We start from the raw sequence: 18887 nt of genomic DNA on the forward strand, positions 1-18887 counted from the left end.
TGGTGGGTGGGTGCTGTGAAGTGAGGGTGCAGTGCTAGTGGCGGGAAGAGACACTGAGGTTGTGAACAATGGCTGCTGACTGTGACTGGGTATTTCTGCATCTCCAGGGTAGGGAGGGTCCTGAGCAGGTTGGCAAACTTTGGTAGAACTGACTGTGGATGGAAACTGGCCTACCGTCTCTGAGTGGGTGGATGCTGTAGAAGTGAGGGATGCAGTGCTGGTGGCGGGAAGAGACACTGAGGTTGTGAACAATGGCTGCTGACTGTGACTGGGTATTTTTGGCCTCCAGGGAAGGAAGGGTCCTGTGCAGGTTGGCAAGCTTTGGTAGAACCTACAGTGGCACTGGCGGCAGAGAATGAGGCACAGATGATGAAGGTACAGTAAAGCATGATTGAGGAGTCTCAATCTTGATCCAGAGAAGGCTCGATCTGGCCTGGTCAACTGGTAGCTGCCCTGCTGCTGTGGTTGCAAGCAAGTCCCATTCAAAGAAGCATTTTGACCATCCACACAAGTCTTTTTTTGCTTAGCCCTTGAACGCAACTTTGATCCTCGTGCAGGTAGCTGGTTCTGAAACTGCTGTTGATAAAGACTTTGCTTTTGGCTCGAGATTGACCTCTCCGGTCAAAGGAGAGATCAGGATGCTGCTGATGCTGCAAAGCCTGTGGGAGAAGTTGGTGATGCTGATGGTGGTTTAACAGCTGATTTGGGCAGTGCTGTTGCTGCTGTGTTTGTTGTTGTAAAACACAAAGTTGCTGGTTGTATAGATATGATTGATAGGGGCAGAACATATTTCCATTCTGGTCTTGGTTGAAGAACAGCGTATTACCTGCTTGGCTCATACTAGCATTTGGGTACTGGCCATGCTGGTCTACAACTATGCCACCACCTCCACCACCCATGCCCCAGGACCAGAAAATGCCTGCCCCATAGCATTCTGTGACTCCATGCCAATGTAGTGGCCTATCTGCTGACTGTTACCAGGCATGGCTTGTTGGGTTGTAAGTGGCATCATGTTTTGGGGTTCCCCTGGACATAAAGGCTCAACTGGGGCAGGCTCAAAGTCAGCACTGAGATTTTGCTCATCCACAAGTAATGGTGCAGAGGGGAAGCCATTCTCACCCTGCCCTTCCAAATTTCCAGTGAAGTTGTGATCACTTGAGAAGGCCATGGCAGAGGGTATCTGGAACTTCTGGAACTCCTTTGGATCCAAGCTGGCCCCAATGACCCTCACTGTGAGCTACAGCATGTCCAGTATTTTGTGTACCTTTCAAAAAAGAAAAAACCCAAATACAACATTAATATGAGAAGACAGAGTTTCCTTCACTTTCATTTTTTTGCGGCAAACCGACACAATCAAAACATCTGCCACCACAAATAGATTCTCTATTTTTAGAGCCTGACCGCTCTTTAGGTGCGCTGAGCGCACTCTGATCACAGCTGAAGTAGCAGAATGGCAGGTGTAGTGAAAGGGAAACTTAACCATGTATTGTACTGGGTCTAAACATTTAATTTCGCTCTCAAACAGCTGCTCCTCTTATTCATTGATCTGATCTGATCAGCTTTGACTGGCTCAAATGATCAATTATCAATTCCATGACTCAAGTCTCTGCTGCTGAGGGGGAAAAAAAGGTGTGTCTGTGCTGCGTCCATGAGCCTGCAAAAAATTCTGACTAACATACAAGGACACACAGGCAAGAAAAAAACCCTTAATGTTAGCAAGCTAGTAGCAGAGATCAGCAGAATGACTGTAGCAATCATTAATAAAATGAGATAGTGACAAAGCGCAGTGGCACTGTTAATTTCATTGACATTTCTTTTTTTTTTGTCATGAAGAAAAAGATATGATGACAATCTCAAGATTTCATTTCATTTATTCCTTTTGACCCCTCCCGGGGTATAAGGGCAAACAACAAAAAATAACATTAACAAATCAGGACAGGCAGCAGCCAATGCACAGCAAAATAAATAAAACAGAATTTGTGTACATACATACAAGTCAAAGCAAATCAAGAGAAACTATTCAAGATTTTCTTTAAAAGTTTCAACAAATTTGACAAGACCTTTACTTTTCGAGATGACATTAACTTTTGAAACTTATAAATATTTGGATTTGCTCTATAGAACTGTCCAACCAACTCTCTTCTCTCTTTGTCAAAAAAAGAACACACAAGTACATAATGATATTCGTCTCCTCGATTGCCAGTCAAACAAAGAGGGGACATTCCGGGGGACATTTTTTCACGATCATACCTGCACTCAGAGATAGGTAACTTATGATTTCCACACCGAAACTTAGACCATCAAACTCTTTCGGCAGGTCTTAACATAATCAGATAAGGTTCAAAAGTGAAATCAGTTTTAAATAATTTATAACTATCACATAAAGGGTTACTTTGTAATTTCTCATGCCATCTCTGTAGTTCCATATCAGATAATCTACGATCAATCATTAAATTTAAATATTTAGGGTTCATCCGTCCAGCGTCATGCCATAATGCGATAAACCACAATCATCAAGAATATTTTTAACTTTGGAAATCCATTTACACTGAAAAATATTGTCATCATACAAAGTCTTGAAAACAATAAACACAGTCAAAGAGATTTTTGTTGTATTATGACTAATTAAATGTACCCAAAAGTAAACGTTTCAAGAAAGATCTGTGAAGAATTTCAATTTGGTCAAGTTTATGAAATCCCCAGACTTCACTTCCATATAAAAGAATAGGCCCTATAAGCTGGTCAAATAACTCACATTGTATATCAACAGGTAACTGTAATCTAGTAACGCTGTTTTCCAAGGAGAATAAAGCTCTTTTAGCTAGTTTAACTTGCTTAGCCATTGCTTTATCAAATCGTCCATTAAAATTAAATAACGCTCCAAGATAGTCATACTCAAAAGTAACTTCTAATTTATCTGAACCAAACTCTAATTCTCTGAGTATCCGTAATTTCCCCCTAGAGAAAATAACAACCTTTGTTTTGTCTGTGTTGACAGTTAAATACCAGTTTTACAATAAGAAGCAACTGCATTTAATGCGGCCTGTAATTCTGAAGGAGTCTCTGCCAGTACAATCGTATCATCTGCGTACAACAGGACATATAATTTCAAATATATCCCTATTTCACCATTCATCACATTGCGGTATTCAGTTGAAAAAAGTTGTAGTCCGTTGTACCATTGACTCACATATTTTTCAAAGTCATTTAAATATAGAACAAACAATAGTGGTGATAAATTATCCCCCTGACGCACTCCTACATTACATACAAATTGTTCAGATAAATCATAACCAGCTCTAACACAAGATTTGGCATTCTCATACGTGTTATGTATCACATTTAATACTCTTCCGGTTATACCAAGTGCAACTAATTTAAACCATAGTAATGACCTATCTACCAAATCAGATGCTTTTTTATAATCAACAAAAGCACAATACAGTCTTTTTTTCTTATACAAGTACCATTCAACCAGTGAGTGAAGAACAAAAATATGGTCAAGGGTTGAAAAGCCTTTCCTAAACCCTGCCTGCTCTTCTCCAAGAATTCTTTCAGACTCTATATAAGCAGTTAGTCTGTAATTTATTACAGCCGTAAAAGCTTACCAATACAACTAAGTAAAGTAATACCTCTGTAATTTTCAGGATCATCTACTGGTCCCTTGTTTTTGTAAAACGGTTTTATCACTCCTAAACACCAGTCAGTGGGGACTATACCTGTTATCAGTACCAAATTAAAGAATTTTACTAAAATGTTCAGCATTTCCAAAGGGGAGTTCTTTATATATTCATTTAAAACTTCATCGATACCATTTGCTTTTTATTTTTAATTTTTTTACCATTCGCTGTATTTCTTCCAAAGTAAACAAATCACTTATGTATTCATTTGTAGGAGAGGTGACTTGTCTGAGGTCAAATTGCTGGTCTTCTGGTGTACAATTATCACTCGATTTTTGGCTGAGTTTCTTAAAATATTCAGCAAAGGTTTCTATAGATACATTTCCTAATCTTCCAGATGGTTTACCTGCATTTAGAATAGACCAATATTCATTACTATTAGATTTCTTAAGTGTACGAAGTTTCCTATGTAAAGAATCAAAGAACTGCCTTGAACATTTCCTTATGATGGATTTATACTTTCTAGCTAGATAGATCTTGCTGATAAAAACTAAGATGAAATCTATGCTGTGACAAGACAAGACATGATGAAAATTTTAGTGGTGGACTATCAAACTTTGAAAGGTGTCAACGTCCATGCTTGTAATTATCTTTAATTATCTTCAAATGCTGCATGAGTGACTCCAGTAAATAGTCTGCGCCAGGATGTTTCACTAGCCAGCAAAGACACTCACAGTGTAGCAGCATCAGCTGTTGGTACGAGATGTGAGCTGTAATTCAGCAGTAAATAATCGGCCATGTGTCTGACTGTGGATAGTGGACCTGCTGAATGGAATTGTGGAGTTTGTTAATTGCAGCGGTGGCTGTTAGCAACTAGCTCCTTGTTAGTCACTGAACAGTAGCACAGCGAGATGTAACCGGCCACCTATGTTCACATCGGATCCCCACAGGACTCGACTCAGACCAGAGCTGTCTAAAGAAGGGTCATGGGTTGATGGTGTTCAACAGGCAGGTAGGAGGCCCAGTTATCTGTGAGTGTGAAACGGTCTGTAAACAGTCTGAACCCAGATCAGTTTTCTCTGCCAGAGATCAAAGTTTAGTTTTAATCACTGACTCTATGAGAGGACACGAGTTTACAAATCCCCTTTGTCTCAGGTGTCTCAAATGATGATCAGTAAGTATGCGTCAGAATCACCCCTCAAGCACTGCTTGAGAAATGACAGTTTGTAAGTGGCAGAAATTATTTGTAGGTGTGGAAAAAAATATTCAAATGAAATGTTAATAGAACCTGTCACCTGATTTCTGATACAGGAATTAGTCTCCCTGGATTAGTTTAAAGATAAAAAACATATAGATAACATATTGACTAAAAGATAAAACATCTTGAATTTTCGTTGACTAAAACTATGAAGGATAAAAATGACAAAAATGTGACTAAATCTATGAACTGTTTTCGTCTCAGGACTAAGACTAAATTTAAAATAGCTGTCAAAATTAACTCTGTGCAGCTGGTAACGGTGTATCAATACTGCGGAAATTGGGGATGTCCGATATTCAGCATTGATATTTCTTGATAAATCCATATTTTATTTTATTTTTTTAGATATTTTTTGGCCATTTTTGCCTTTAATGGCCAGGACAGGTAAACGTGAAGGGGGAAGAGAGAGAGAGAGAGAGAGAGAGAGAGAGAGAGAGAGAGGATGACATGCTGCAGTGCTGCTGCGGCAACAGCCTTGTACATGGGGCGCCTGCTCTACCACTAAGCCACCGACGCCCCGATAAATCCATATTTTTGACGATACTTACTTATTAAGATACTGTTTCACAAACCAACATTGTCAAAGGAGTTGAGCTCTATATACCATTCTCTTTAATACACTGGATGTTGGTCACATTTTTCTGTCCATAATTATGACAGCCTCAACTACTGCCTGTGAGATTTGTAAAGATAGAGCAAACAAATCACAAAAATTACCTAACTTTGAAGGCAAGTAATTAGTACATAAATGACACCACAATGGTGTACATCATCTATTGCACGTCTGTCCGTCCTGGAAGAGGGATCCCTCCTCAGTTGCGCTTCCTGAGGTTTCTACCGTTTTTTTTCCCCCGTTAAAGGGGTTTTTGGGGGAGTTTTTCCTTATCCGCTGTGAGGGTCTTAAGGACAGAGGGATGTCGTATGCTGTAAAGCCCTGTGAGGCAAATTGTGATTTGTGATTTTGGGCTTTATAAATAAAATTGATTGATTGATCGGACATCGTGCCCATTTGAAGTGGCAAGTGGGTCAATGATGTGACATGCAATTTTGAAGTCAAAAGCCCTATATGAAGTAAAAATAAGGAAAATGTGTACGCTTATTACATCTATTAATCTCTGTTTGTCAGATAATATGAAATGTATTGAGTGTATTTCAGAGTTAAAGAAATATTAGACATTTTAGTCACAAAATGTCGTACAGGGTAACTGTCCACACCTCATGGTTAAATGCAAAAAAAACTACAAATACTGTTAAAAATCAAATAAAACACAAAATCTCGTCCACAGGCATTATTAATATATATTATTATACATATATATATATATATATATATATATTATTCCCAGTTCCGAGTTCCAACCTCAGAGAGAGAAGAGAGACTTCCCCTCGCCTGATAAGTGGTTGAAGGAGGGTGCGGCTGCACAGCTCCTGCCTCTTCCCCCTAAAAGTCAATCGCGCTGCTGTATTGACAACGATTGTGTTATGAATGGGACAGAGAGCGTCATAATCCTGTCTTCAGTGTGGACAATGACAGCAATTCAGTGAACATGCCCCAGAGTAGATTTATTTAATTAAAATCATAGTCCGACCATGGTCAACTGTTGGAACTGGTCGTTGCATATTTGATCTGTATATCCCATCAACTGGTGCAGTTATGGATCGTTCAATGCAGTGGTGATATTAAAATGACAATACATGTAAGAAGATGCTACTCACATTTTTCTCATGGACGCAGAATAAATGGTTGTTTCAACAGCAATCTGGAGTGTGATGAGGTAGAGAGGTGTGTCAGCTGCACGTTAGTTCGAAAAAAAAAAACAGTTCCCCCTGCTATGGCTACTCCCAGTCAGCTGGCAAAAGAGGGTGGAAAGGCATTGCAGCACCGTGACCTATGACCCTGCACCATCTCTGCTGGAAAGGAATAGAGAGGAAAGTGCAGGTTAACAAGAGGGATGCACTTGCTCTTCCCGTGTTAAATCCACTACTGAACAGATACATAATTTAATCAGAGCACTTTTAAGACAGTGAGATTTTGCTTTTACTCTGCACGGTGGATGATATTGTGACAAGGATTCACACTGTAGGCCTACAATGAAAGGATTTTAAAGATTCACTGTCAAAATCAGCAAAGGGGGAGCTCAGTCACAGCAAAATCTCACCATATCTCAACCCTGGCATGAAACAGAACTTTATCAAGTCTTGTAGATGAGCCATAGTCCTCAGTTTAGCCATTCTCCAACACCGTTTTCACACCTCACATTATACCAAGACAAGTAAGTATGTTGTTACAACAAGGAAAGTTTCTTTTTTAAACAAGAAATGTTTCTTGTTATAAAGTGAAAATATCTTGTAAAACTACGACAAATATCTTGTTATGTTACTACCTAATACTGACCTTTTTTTTTTTAATTCTGGCATGGCAGCTCTACGCTTCCATAATGAGACCCAGATGTGCACAAATCATTTGGATGACAATGTTGGGTTTGTGTGTTCCTAGTGAAGCTGAGGAAATGTGGCATGCCAACCAATATCCTCAGCAACATTTACAGATGTGCAGTCGAAAGCGTCCCCATCAGTTTAGTCAATTTGGTACGGACACTGCACTGCTCATGACAAGAGATGTGATGAAAACTGCACAAGTCATTTTGGGAGCAGCATCCAATCAGGATATTTACAACACCGGGGTCCACGACATCATCGCGGACCCCAACCACAGTCTCTCAACGCTCCTGCCATCATGCAGACGTTACAGGAGTGTGAAATCCAGGACAACAATACTGACACAGGCTGCTGTGTCCATGTGCATTATTCCCAGTTCTAACTTCCGAAGACAGAAGGACCTTCCTCGCCATCGGGTCATCAGGAGGGCCCAAGACATCATCAATGACAGTTCATACCCCAACCTTAACCTCCTTGCTCTCTTAGGGAACACACAAATTAATTACACCATCATCACGTGATAATTTCTTGGCATTTGATATGATTTCCAACACAGACATCTCTTGATGCTGTCATTCAAACTAAGTCTGACACAAAGCCAAACCCAAGCTGGAAGCTGAGGCGAAGTGAGCAGCCCATTCAAGCTGGATTTAAAACAGTCAACTAGAGATGAGACTGTATATACCATTAAAAATATAACTGAATAGCCTATAATGGGCTTACATATTAATACACTCTCATATCACCTTTCCCACGTGTCATAAAACAAAGCAGCGTACTCTGCTAGCCAAGCCTCTGCAGAACCCATTGCCCCCAGTCTGACACAGAGACACAGACCAGTCTCCTGAAACACAAACTAGTTTCTCTTATTAGCATAATACTATCCCGGTACACGTCAGACTCAAGCCAAGCCTCCACTGAATCCTGGAGCTATAAATAGCCACTTCAGCGCACCTCATTCAACCCGAAAACAGCATCAAAACTGTGACAGTAGAGTGGACCTACAACCAGGAAGTGGGTTAGCATTTTAGCATGTTAGCATGTTAGCTCTCCCGGTTCCGAACGCGGTGCCGTTCGTGTAGCCTAACTTTAGCTTCTAGCTTCTGGCGACTGCATTAACGCTTCAAACATCGTAAAGCAGTGCTTGTTTGTTAGGATTATCTTGCCGAACATAACGTGCGAGTATCATAAACCGCTGTGTGTCACAGAGGTTACTTTTACACGGTCCGAAATCCCGACGGCATAAAGTACCGGGGTGGGTGCCGGAGCTCGCTGTGGGCACTCTGCCTGCGGAGACGGAGCAGCGGGGCACCGAGCGGAGTTAAATGTCTGATTAACTTCACAGTTCGTTAATTAGTGTGTTAATATACAGCTCGGTTTCCTCGAAAACAGCGCTCATAAAGTTGTGTGGGGCATCAGGTCAGATAAACGATCGCACCCCAGGATTTAAAACCGTTAAGTTAGCAAAGTACCGCTGAGTGTAGCTGTAAATGGAGGCGTATTTAAAAGTGTAAGTGCACTCAATGCTCTTTAAATGTTGTAACTGGTACAGTGGTAGGACCGCCATGTAAAAGTCGATAACGCGATAAGCTTTGATAAGTTTGACAAACAAGGAGTCTAGCTGTCATTAAAGAGACACCGGACTCACCTTTCACAGTCTCCGCATCCTCTTCACCGTATTCCAAACTAGCAAAAGCCCGTCGGTGTTTTAAAAGGTAGCGAGGCGGCAAAGTGTCGCTTCACACGCAACTGCTCACCAAGTCACATCTCGGACACTACTAGCCGTATAGCTATTGTGTCGGTATACGTCCTTACCACCTACCACCTCCCATCTCCGATCTCCGAGATACGAGGGCGCATACGAGATGCGCGTTCCACCGCCTGGTAAACGGACGGGAAGGAGGCAGGACAGCATGGGTGTGTGTGCGTGCCCCTCTTTGCCTCTGGTTGGAGACAGGCCTGTCGTCCCGCCCTTTCCCCTAACAGCCAATCGTGTGCCGAGCAGCAAAGCTATCAGCCAATCGCCTTACTGTATGGATGTTCGCTTGGCTGCACCGCAGCGGCTGTACTATGGAATGCAGCGTGCATGCTGTACGATCAGGACACACTACTGCTTCATAGCGTTATGCCCTGACCTTTGACCCTCATGCTTTTATATCCGATACCATGAAGACAAAACAAACACCACTGACCGAGTTTGCCAGGTGCATGTAGTTCAACATTAAAGTTATAACTGCACAGACTGTAGACTGTAATATGTTTGTGACAGTGACACCTGCATTGCTCTGTCGCTGTTATTTTTACAGTCATGTCCTTCTCTTGTTTGTGATATTTATGGTTATTTTGTTCACTCATTCTGATTCTGGTTCTGGTTTGGCCTTTGGGCCTCCTTCAAGATCAACAAGCATGTTGAGACAATAGCTGTGTCTCAATTCAGGGGCTGCAGCCTCTCACCAGTGTGTGTGTGAATGGGTGAATGTGACTCAGTAGAGTTAAAGCGCTTTGAGTGGTCAAGAAGACTAGAAAGGCACTATACTATATATAAGTCCATTTACTTTAACATGGGCATGATATGCAGCCAGTGGCCATTGTAGTAGTTAGGGGGCATCAGGGGAAAACTCAGCGCGACAAGGAGAAGTGTTTGCAGATCGTAAAATTTCTGAAGCCAAACCCTGTCCTTTTTTCCTAAAACTGACCACGTGCTTTTGTTGTTGTGAAAAAACCTGACTTTGTGGCGTTGTACTGACGTAGTGCATTTATTTTGAAAGACACTATATGTAAGAGTTAAATTTCCTGTCTTATATTCTGATGCAGTTGATGAAATTTGCACTGGGTGTCCATACCTTGCATACAACAGGGTGTGTCTGTGACAACCAGTCACAGACACGCCCTGTTGTATGCATCACCAGCGACAGGGTCAATCTTACCTCCTCACTCAGGTAAAAGTTTCTGTCCCTTCCTTGCTCAGAGAACTTTACTAAATCACTCCTGTTCTCAAGTGTTTGTGAATACGGCCTCAGGCATACAAAATTTGACAAAGTGGAGCAAAAACATGGAGATCTCAGACAAGGACCATCATTTAAACAATAACTGAGGAAAGTCAGAGGTGTTTTAAACACATAAACTCTTTCATTTACTGTTTTTACTCAGTTGAAAACACATTTTCAGAACTCAGATTTAAGGCAAAAACAAACCTGTTTACACTGTAGAGCCACATTTCAGCAGCTAGAAAAACCAAAGTCAGGACTCAAAATAAAAAACTGGTGTAGTCTGATGAAAAATTCATGGAGTTACTGAACTTAAAAAGCTGCCTTCAGGCAGCTTTTCAGGTCATTATATGTGACTGATTTTGTTTCAACAAATTAAACAACAACTCAAACTTAATATTCCTGTTGAGAATCAGTTCTGGCAGATCACTGATCCACGATAGTGCCGGGCGCCCCATGTACAGAGGCATCGCCCGCTGCAGCGGCCACAGGTTCGAATCTGGCTCATGCCCTTTGCTGCATGTCAGTCCCCACTCTCTCTGTCTCCCCATTTCACTCTCTGTCCTGTCAATAAAGGCAAAAAAGCCCATAAAAATAATCTTTAAAAAAAAGATCACTGATCCACCAGTCAGGATTTAATCCTCCTCAGCGGTTGACCAGACAGACCAGGGTGTCTGAGCCTAATTATCAGGGGCCATATTCACAAACACTCTTGAGAACACTCTCAGAGAGCTCCTAACATAGCCCAAAATATTGTAGAAAGGCGTCCTAGCATAGGAGTGATTTAGGAAAGTCCTCAGGGCAACTCTGAGCAAGGCAGGGAAAGAAATTTCTTCCTCAGTGAGGAGGTAAGATTGACCCGATGTGTGGAACTATTATTAGCTCTGCACTACACTGACAATGGGTGAGATCAGGCAGCTGCAGCAGGAGGTGGTGACAAAAAACCACAGTGAAGTTGGACAGCTCCAGCAGCTTTGAGCCAATAGAGGAACTAATTCACATCCTGTTAGACCTGTTGCCGCTTTCTTGAAATCCTATCAGACCCATACACAAGTTTATTTTCAGTCTCCAATGTTTTAGTTGTGACAGAGTAGCCTATTAAAATGCTTTACAGCTGATCTGTAATTTATGTCCATGGCTCAGCCTCCATTTTACATGAATCATGTTAAATGGCCCAAGTAGAGCAGCAGGGCAGCTTCGCACAGCTACTCTTTGTGGGTTGTACCTCAGCGTTCATCAACCATCTGCCGCTGGATCTTGGACTTCCTGTCAGAGTAAGCCAACAAACCTCAACAACTCTCGGCCTCAGCACTGGCTCCCCTCAGGGCTGTGTGCTGAGCCCCCTACTCTACACCCTCTACACCCACGACTGCACCACCACCCACTCCAGCAACACCATCATTAAGTTCGCTGATGGCACAACATTGGTGGGTCTCTCTCTCTTTGGGATGGGAGGGTGAGTCATATAGGGACAAGGTGGAGTAACTGACTGGCTGGTGCAGGAACAATAACCTGGGGCCTCATTTAAACAGCCATGGCGCATAGTAGCGTCAGACCTGTTAAAACGTAAGTGAACGGGCAACCTTCAAGTGCAAAGTTAGTCCACTAAACAAGCTTTTTTTCCACAAAGACCGCCTCATATCGTTAGGATAAATGTCAGAGAACATATAGAAAACCACATGTAAACATGTTGTCTTACCTTACCGGTGTGCTGCCATGTTTGTTTACCATCTAGCTCTGCTTTCCAAAGCGCGGCCGAAATAACGCGAGAACAAGCAGCGACCTCATACCGTGCCTGAAATCTCGCGAGCTCTAGATAAAGCCCAGCTGGATACTACTCCAGGTGGAGGTGTCTCGTCCTCGGTCACATCCAGACCTTGAAAATAAGGCTGCAACCGGTCCCATTCCTTGCAACAGAGGCATTCCTCTTCTGTGGGCACTGGGGCACAGCATTCACAGGTACACCACCAATCTCCAGAGCTACGCAGCCTTCCAGCAGCCATTCCTCCTCTCGTCCTCTACCTGTTGCGCCTCTCTCTCTCCTCCTCCTCCGTTCTTCAGTTTCACAAACCTCAGTGTATTCTGGCTCAAATAAATAAGGGCGGCCATCAAACTCTGCAAAATCAAATTCCTCCTCCACAAAGTCGAAGTCTGGCAGAAAGTCAGCCATTATTCTATAAATCTTTCATGAAATAAATGAATGAACTTTTCAGGCAGATTTCAGGCACAGTATGAGATCGTTGCTTGTTCTCGCGATATTTCGGCTGCGCTTTGGAAAGCAGCGCTAAATGGTAAACAAACATGGCAGCACACTGGTAAGGTAAGACAACACGTTTACATGTGGTTTTCTATATGTTCTCTGACATTTATCCTAACGATATGAGTGGTCTTTGTGGAAAAAAGCTTGTTTAGTGGACTAACTTTGCACTTGAAGGTTGCCCGTTCACTTACGCTTTAACAGGTCTGACGCTACTATGCGCCCCGGCTGTATCTAGGCTAACGGCTAACATGCTAACTATTATTTTTATGTCACTAGTCACTTGAAACAAATTTAGGACGATAGGAGACAGGTTGAAATAAACCAAAATTTCCCTTGAATTTCAGATAATTTGATCCGGAACAAGTTGAGAGAGACTAGTTTGTGAGGGAGAAAGACAGTGCAGCCGCTCACTCATTCACTTCAAAGAGCTGGTACAAAGACTCGGCTCATTGGCGAACGTCACATCACTACAATATCCAGCTCATGAACAAACAGCATCTTTGAACCGGCTCTTCAAAGTGAACGAGAGCCAAAGAACCGGCTCTCACAAGTAATCAAGAAATCCCATCACTAGGGTCTGTCTTCATCCCGACTTGCTCTGCTGTCATGTAAAAGTGGACAACAATAATCTCACATGACTGAGGTGGCTGCAGTTTTTAGAGCCAGGCGCTGCAGTTGCTCTCCACCGACTGCAGGATCCAGGAGGATTATTCTGTGAACAGAAAACATGTGACTGAGGAAGTTCAGTAGTGTGAATGTATCTAACTGGCAACCCTTACCAACTAATCTCAACCCTAGTCTATCGACAGATACTGCTGGTGCTTATTTATGCGCTGATTCTAAAAATGGACTACAGAAACAAAAATCCTTGTGTGATACAATCTCAGTCACAATGCTAATACCAAAAACACTTTAAACTGTGCTCCTGAAATGTTCTTAACCTCAATTTAGCATTCGCAAACCACAAGAGTCACAAACCAGACTGATCCCATATAACAAATCAAGTCTACTGTGTCACACTAAGGCAAGATTTAACCTTACCGCATCTGATCCCAGACGAGCCCTCATTTGTCACAAACTGGCTCAATGAATGTGACAAACAGGAAGTCCACATAAAAGAATTGGTTAAAATAAGCATCATTTATTCAACTAAAATGAACCTAAATAACCAATGGAGTGTGCAGGTCAGCACAGTCAGTAATGAAGCCATGCATGGGTGTGCTGTGGTGGTGTTGAACAGGGTGTGAAATACTTCCTCTATTGACTGAAAGCTGCTGGAAACTGTCGGACTTCACCACAGCCTTTTGTCATCCCCAGGCGCAGTTCATCGCGAACGAGCCTATAATCGCTGTCGACTTTTGCATGACGTCAGAGCAAGTCGCGATGAAGTCGGACACAAATCTGCGGTGATCGACTCTGCACAGGGCACAGGCCTAGTCATCAGGCGCTCGCTGGCGTCTTCATGTGAGCCAACACACACTCCTCTTCGGAGTATCCAGAAGCAATTATATCCTGAATATCAAGACTATAATCTACCAGAGACAAAACTTTATTTTCTACTACGGCGTCCTCTGCGACGGTTTTCTATAAAAATGAAGGTTATCTTAGTCCGTACTCCTGTCCTGACATCCAACGGGCGTAAGAATACATTTGAAGTCCGGGTATGTCAACTCTTTCTGTCTGATGTCCACTGTTTTTCTGCCATCAGCAAGCGCACAACTGCTGTGATGCAACTGTGACGTCTACTCAAAATTGGTGAACACATGGCGATCGTTCAATATTACACATGAATGCTGGGAACAGTTTGGTTTGTAGGCCATCTTCGAGAGCTTGTTTGTGAAATATAGAAAGCTCAAGAGGCCGTTTGTTACACTAATAATCGTAAGATAATAGACATGTTAGGGCACCATGCTTATTGACTCGTAGATAAGGAATATAAAACCATCAGCAATTATTTTCATACAAACTGATTAAAGCCCCCTTCAAAGTGGCTTCTGATATATTTGTTGTGACAGAAACTTCCAGAGCCTCCTTGTGTTGGTTAGAAGACAGAAAGCAAAACCTGCTATTGTTCTGAATGATGGCACTTAAGTTTTGTCAAGACAAAATGGGAACCTGTAACAAGTAAACTAAAATATGAAAGAGGAAGTTTACATTCCCACTGACATTTGACCAAATATACTCATGGTTATTAAACCACGTTTGGCCCCTGAAATCTTCCCAAACATTTAAGAACTTAACCTGCACTATTTTGGCAATGAATGGGAGGATAAGTAATTCTTACTTTTCCACGAAATGATTCATTTCTACACACACACACTGACACTACACATCGCTGCATCGTCTGAGCAGTGAAACAGAAAGTGCAACACAGCCGTGACTTCAGCATGATTCACTGGTATAAAACTGACTCAACAGTCAAGTTTCAACGTACTCTGGCCATAACAAAATTAAATAAACAGACAAATGACCTTAGATTCATCTTTTCTATTTATGGTTGGTCTTTATGTATTATTTTTACTTAATGTATTTTTTCAGTCAATCATTGTGGTTCCCACAGGGATCGTAGGATGAGCTTAATAAGTCACCAGATAATGAAATCATCAGGAAAGAAAACAAACAAACAAAAAACTAAATTATAAAATCATGCCATCTCCTAGGGCTAGTCAGAAAAAGTCAAAATTACCACAAAAAAGTCAAAATTATGAAACAAAAAGTCAAAATTAGGAGATAAAAGTCAAAAGTATACAACAAAATGTCACAAGTATGAAGCTGAAAGTCAAAATTATGGGATAAAAATTCAAAATTACAAGAGAAAAGTCAAGATAGAAAGAAAACTATGAGTTCAAAATTGTGAAATAAAAGTGACAAAACTGAGGTAAGAGTCAAAATTATGAAACAAAATGCAATATAATTAGAAAGAAAGTCAAAATCACAATATAAAAGTCAAAATTATGAGAAAAAGTTAATCAAACAAACAGTCAAAGTTAGAAGACATTACGCCAAATTATATGATAAAAGTCAAAATTGTTGGAGAAAAAGTCGAAATTAGAGGACAAAAAGTCAAAATCTTAATTATCAGGAAAAAAAAAACAAATTAAAATTATCTTCCTGTCATGATTTACTTTTCATCTTTTTTTTCATTAAGTGGTGTAAATGTGTTTCCATATGGCCCTGTAAACTTGTACTATTGTCGAAACACTTAAGTCAGTGAACTGATTTGTTCCTGTTCACTTACTTCAGATGCATCTTAAAAACACTTGTTCATCTCTGGTTTCAGATGAATTTTATTTGCATAATTATTAATTTTCAAAGATTCAGCTGCACAGATTTTGCCTGGATTTTGGGTCCATTCAGTCGTTGTTCTGGAGCTTTTGATCATGTTATGAAATGTTGCTGATTCGCTTTTAATCTTCATTTTTACATCGTAATGGCCGAGAACTCTTTCGAGACAAATGGAATGTGAACATCTACAATTCAGCCTGCAGAGAAAGACTGACGTTAACAAAGCTCCAGATCAGCTGATGACATGATGTCACCTACCAGAGGTCTGTTTCCTGTTTGGTAAAGTGGCAGCAGTTAGCGGGCTTGTACTTGACTTTACAGCCACATACGCAGAAACATACGTCACAGTTCACTTCCTGTTTACGCTGAATAATAAAGTGCTAACGGAAATAAGGACAGAAGAACCTGCACCATACAGTGAACATGTGTTTCAGTACGCCAGCAAAGGCAAACTTGTACTTGTGTCTGTTCAGACACTTTTGTTATCAAGTTAAAGTTTACACCAAGTAGTGAAATACTCTGCAATGTGAATATCTGTAGCACAGGAGGAAGATATGAAAGAGACCAAACAGGTTTTACTGGCAGTAGAGTCTCATATATGACCTCTGAACAAATACTCATGATTTTTTAAAAGAAAATGCACATGGTAGGTCAACATTTTGGTTCAGTAAGTCAAAAATAGTGGAAACCACTTGACAAAAAGTCAAACTTATGAGACAGAAAGTCAAATTATTAGTCAACATTATGAAATAAAAGTGGCAAAAGTGAGATAAGAGTCAAAAGTATAAGACAAAAAGTCAAAATTCTGAGATAAGAGTCAAAATTATGAAACAAAAAGTTGAATTTGTGAAACAAAAAGTCAAAATTAGAAAACAAAAAGTCAAAATTAGAAGACAAAAAGAAATAATTCAGAGACAAGTCAAAATTATGAGATAAAAGTCAAAATTATCAAACAAAAAGTCAAAATTTAAAAGACAAAAAGTTAAAATTACACGATTAAAGTCATAATTGTAGGACAAACGTCAACATTATGAGACAAAAAGCTTCTGTCAGCATTTTTTTGATTGTAACACTGACATGACTTTACACACCCTTTAATAATGGCTGATAATGATTGACAGAAATGAGCTGTATTATTGTCATTGTATACTACTTCATTCATTCATCTTCTAACCGCTTCATCCTCTTGAGGGTCACGGGGGGGCTGGAGCCTATCCCAGCTGACATCGGGTGAGAGGCAGGGTATACCCTGGACAGGTCACCAGACTATCACAGGGCTGACACGTAGAACACAAACAACCATTCACGCTCACATTCACACCTACAGACAATTTAGAGTTACCAATTAACCTAGTCCCCAATCTGCATGTCTTTGGACTGTGGGAGGAAGCCGGAGTGCCCGGAGAGAACCCACGCTGACACGGGGAGAACATGAAACTCGCACAGAAGGGCTCCCACGCCCGGGATCGAACCGGCAACCCTCTTGCTATGAGGCGAGAGTGCTAACCACCACACCACCGAACCGCCCTGTATACTACTTGAATGGTTGAATTGTTTTAAGATGTTTAATCATTCTGGGTTGTGGTTTGCAGTCAGTGTGCAGATGTGACACAAAAGCTAAATAAAAAACATAGTGACTGCACACTACTGGGAATTTTTGCATCTGAAAGTTTCAGTTTGCATGCGTCTGCATAACAGCGGTTGGTTCCCATTAGAAAGAGGAAACACAGTTTAGTAACTGTCCTTGGTGGATTTTACCACAAATCATTGAAACAGGAAATAATGTCAGAGGCAAAACTACAGCATCACATCTTCTTTTAACAAATAAAACAAAACAACAAACTTCAAGTAATCCCATCATCATCATCATCATCATCGTCAGCAGAGAAATAAGAAATACAAAAGCAAAAGAAAACCACATGTCCAACCTAAGAGGAACCTCAGGGAGGAATCATTTAAAACTATAATTATTGAATAGTTTAAACAACAATAATGCCATCCTTTATGCCATTACCAGAAAATAATCCAGAGGAAGGAGGTAAGAAAATGCCATGCATAAACCAACGCTGATGAGAGACACAATTTAATACAAAGTTTCTACTCAATAGAAAGAGTGATAAGAAGAAGCGTGTGTGCATGTCATTCAGAGCCGAGCTTATTACCACAGTCACTTCATAGAAAAGGTCATCACCATTCACAGATGTTCAAGGATTTCATTTACACTTTTTGTCTGTTTTGTTGTCTGGAGACACTCAGAGGAATGTCTCAGCTGGACGCTGACGACGGTGGCCATCGAGAAGTCTTGCATCATAAACATATCAACGGCAAAAAAGGAATACACTCTGATCTGAGGGGTCTGAAATGTGGATTTAGTCAAGGAATTCCTCACAAGTGCTGCAGAGCATTTCATATGTCATAAAAGAAAAATACTGTCGTGTGAGTTTGGGATTCAAATTTGTAAAAAAAAAACAAAACAAAACCAAAATCACTCTACTTTTTATATTCCAACGCCCCTGAATGTAACACTTTACAAAGTACTTTTTCTAAACATATTTTTCAGTGTAATTAAATGTATACCACGGCCATGGAATCAACGTCTGATTGGCTGGAAAGTGTCAATTAAAAATATATTTTTGATCTAAAGGCAAAATTTGACTTTTCACTTGTTTACCAGACTACGTATTATTTTAGAGAGTATCACTGCAAATATGCAAGAGAAGCTTACTGATCATGAGAGGAAATGTGTAAATTAAAGTCATGTCAAGAAACATGCTGACGTTAATTTATGATTTCTAAAATGGCGACGAACCTAAAGGGGCTTAGGATGCTTGAACACTTGCGTAAATTGGCACAAACATCAGGGGTCTCATTTATAAAACAGTGCGTAGGATCTATACTAAACACAATCCAAAAAAATATTAGATGTGCATCGCTAACTTTCCCGTTTTGCTAGCTGCTAGGCTAATTTATACAATGTAAAATGCCGTAGGCTTGTGCTAATAACGTTAGCATGTTGTATTTGTTTGGAAAACGTGTTT

At 40.8% G+C, this 18887-nt stretch overlaps 1 protein-coding gene and 1 long non-coding RNA gene across 3 annotated transcripts in view; both read right to left on the bottom strand.

Moving 5' to 3' along the window:
- The window catches only part of LOC125883091 (mucin-5AC-like), a 184771-nt gene that overhangs the window by 117539 nt on the left and 48345 nt on the right, over positions 1-18887 (bottom strand). The window lies entirely within an intron of this gene.
- On the bottom strand, positions 908-9216 carry LOC125883118 (uncharacterized). The gene is made up of 3 exons (XR_007448456.1): positions 8966-9216; positions 6595-6786; positions 908-1264 (listed from the first exon to the last, which is right to left on the bottom strand). It is a non-coding gene; the product is annotated as an uncharacterized LOC125883118 (long non-coding RNA).

The sequence above is a fragment of the Epinephelus fuscoguttatus genome, linkage group LG22, assembly GCF_011397635.1.
Source record: "Epinephelus fuscoguttatus linkage group LG22, E.fuscoguttatus.final_Chr_v1".
Classification (NCBI taxonomy): Eukaryota; Metazoa; Chordata; class Actinopteri; order Perciformes; family Serranidae; genus Epinephelus; species Epinephelus fuscoguttatus.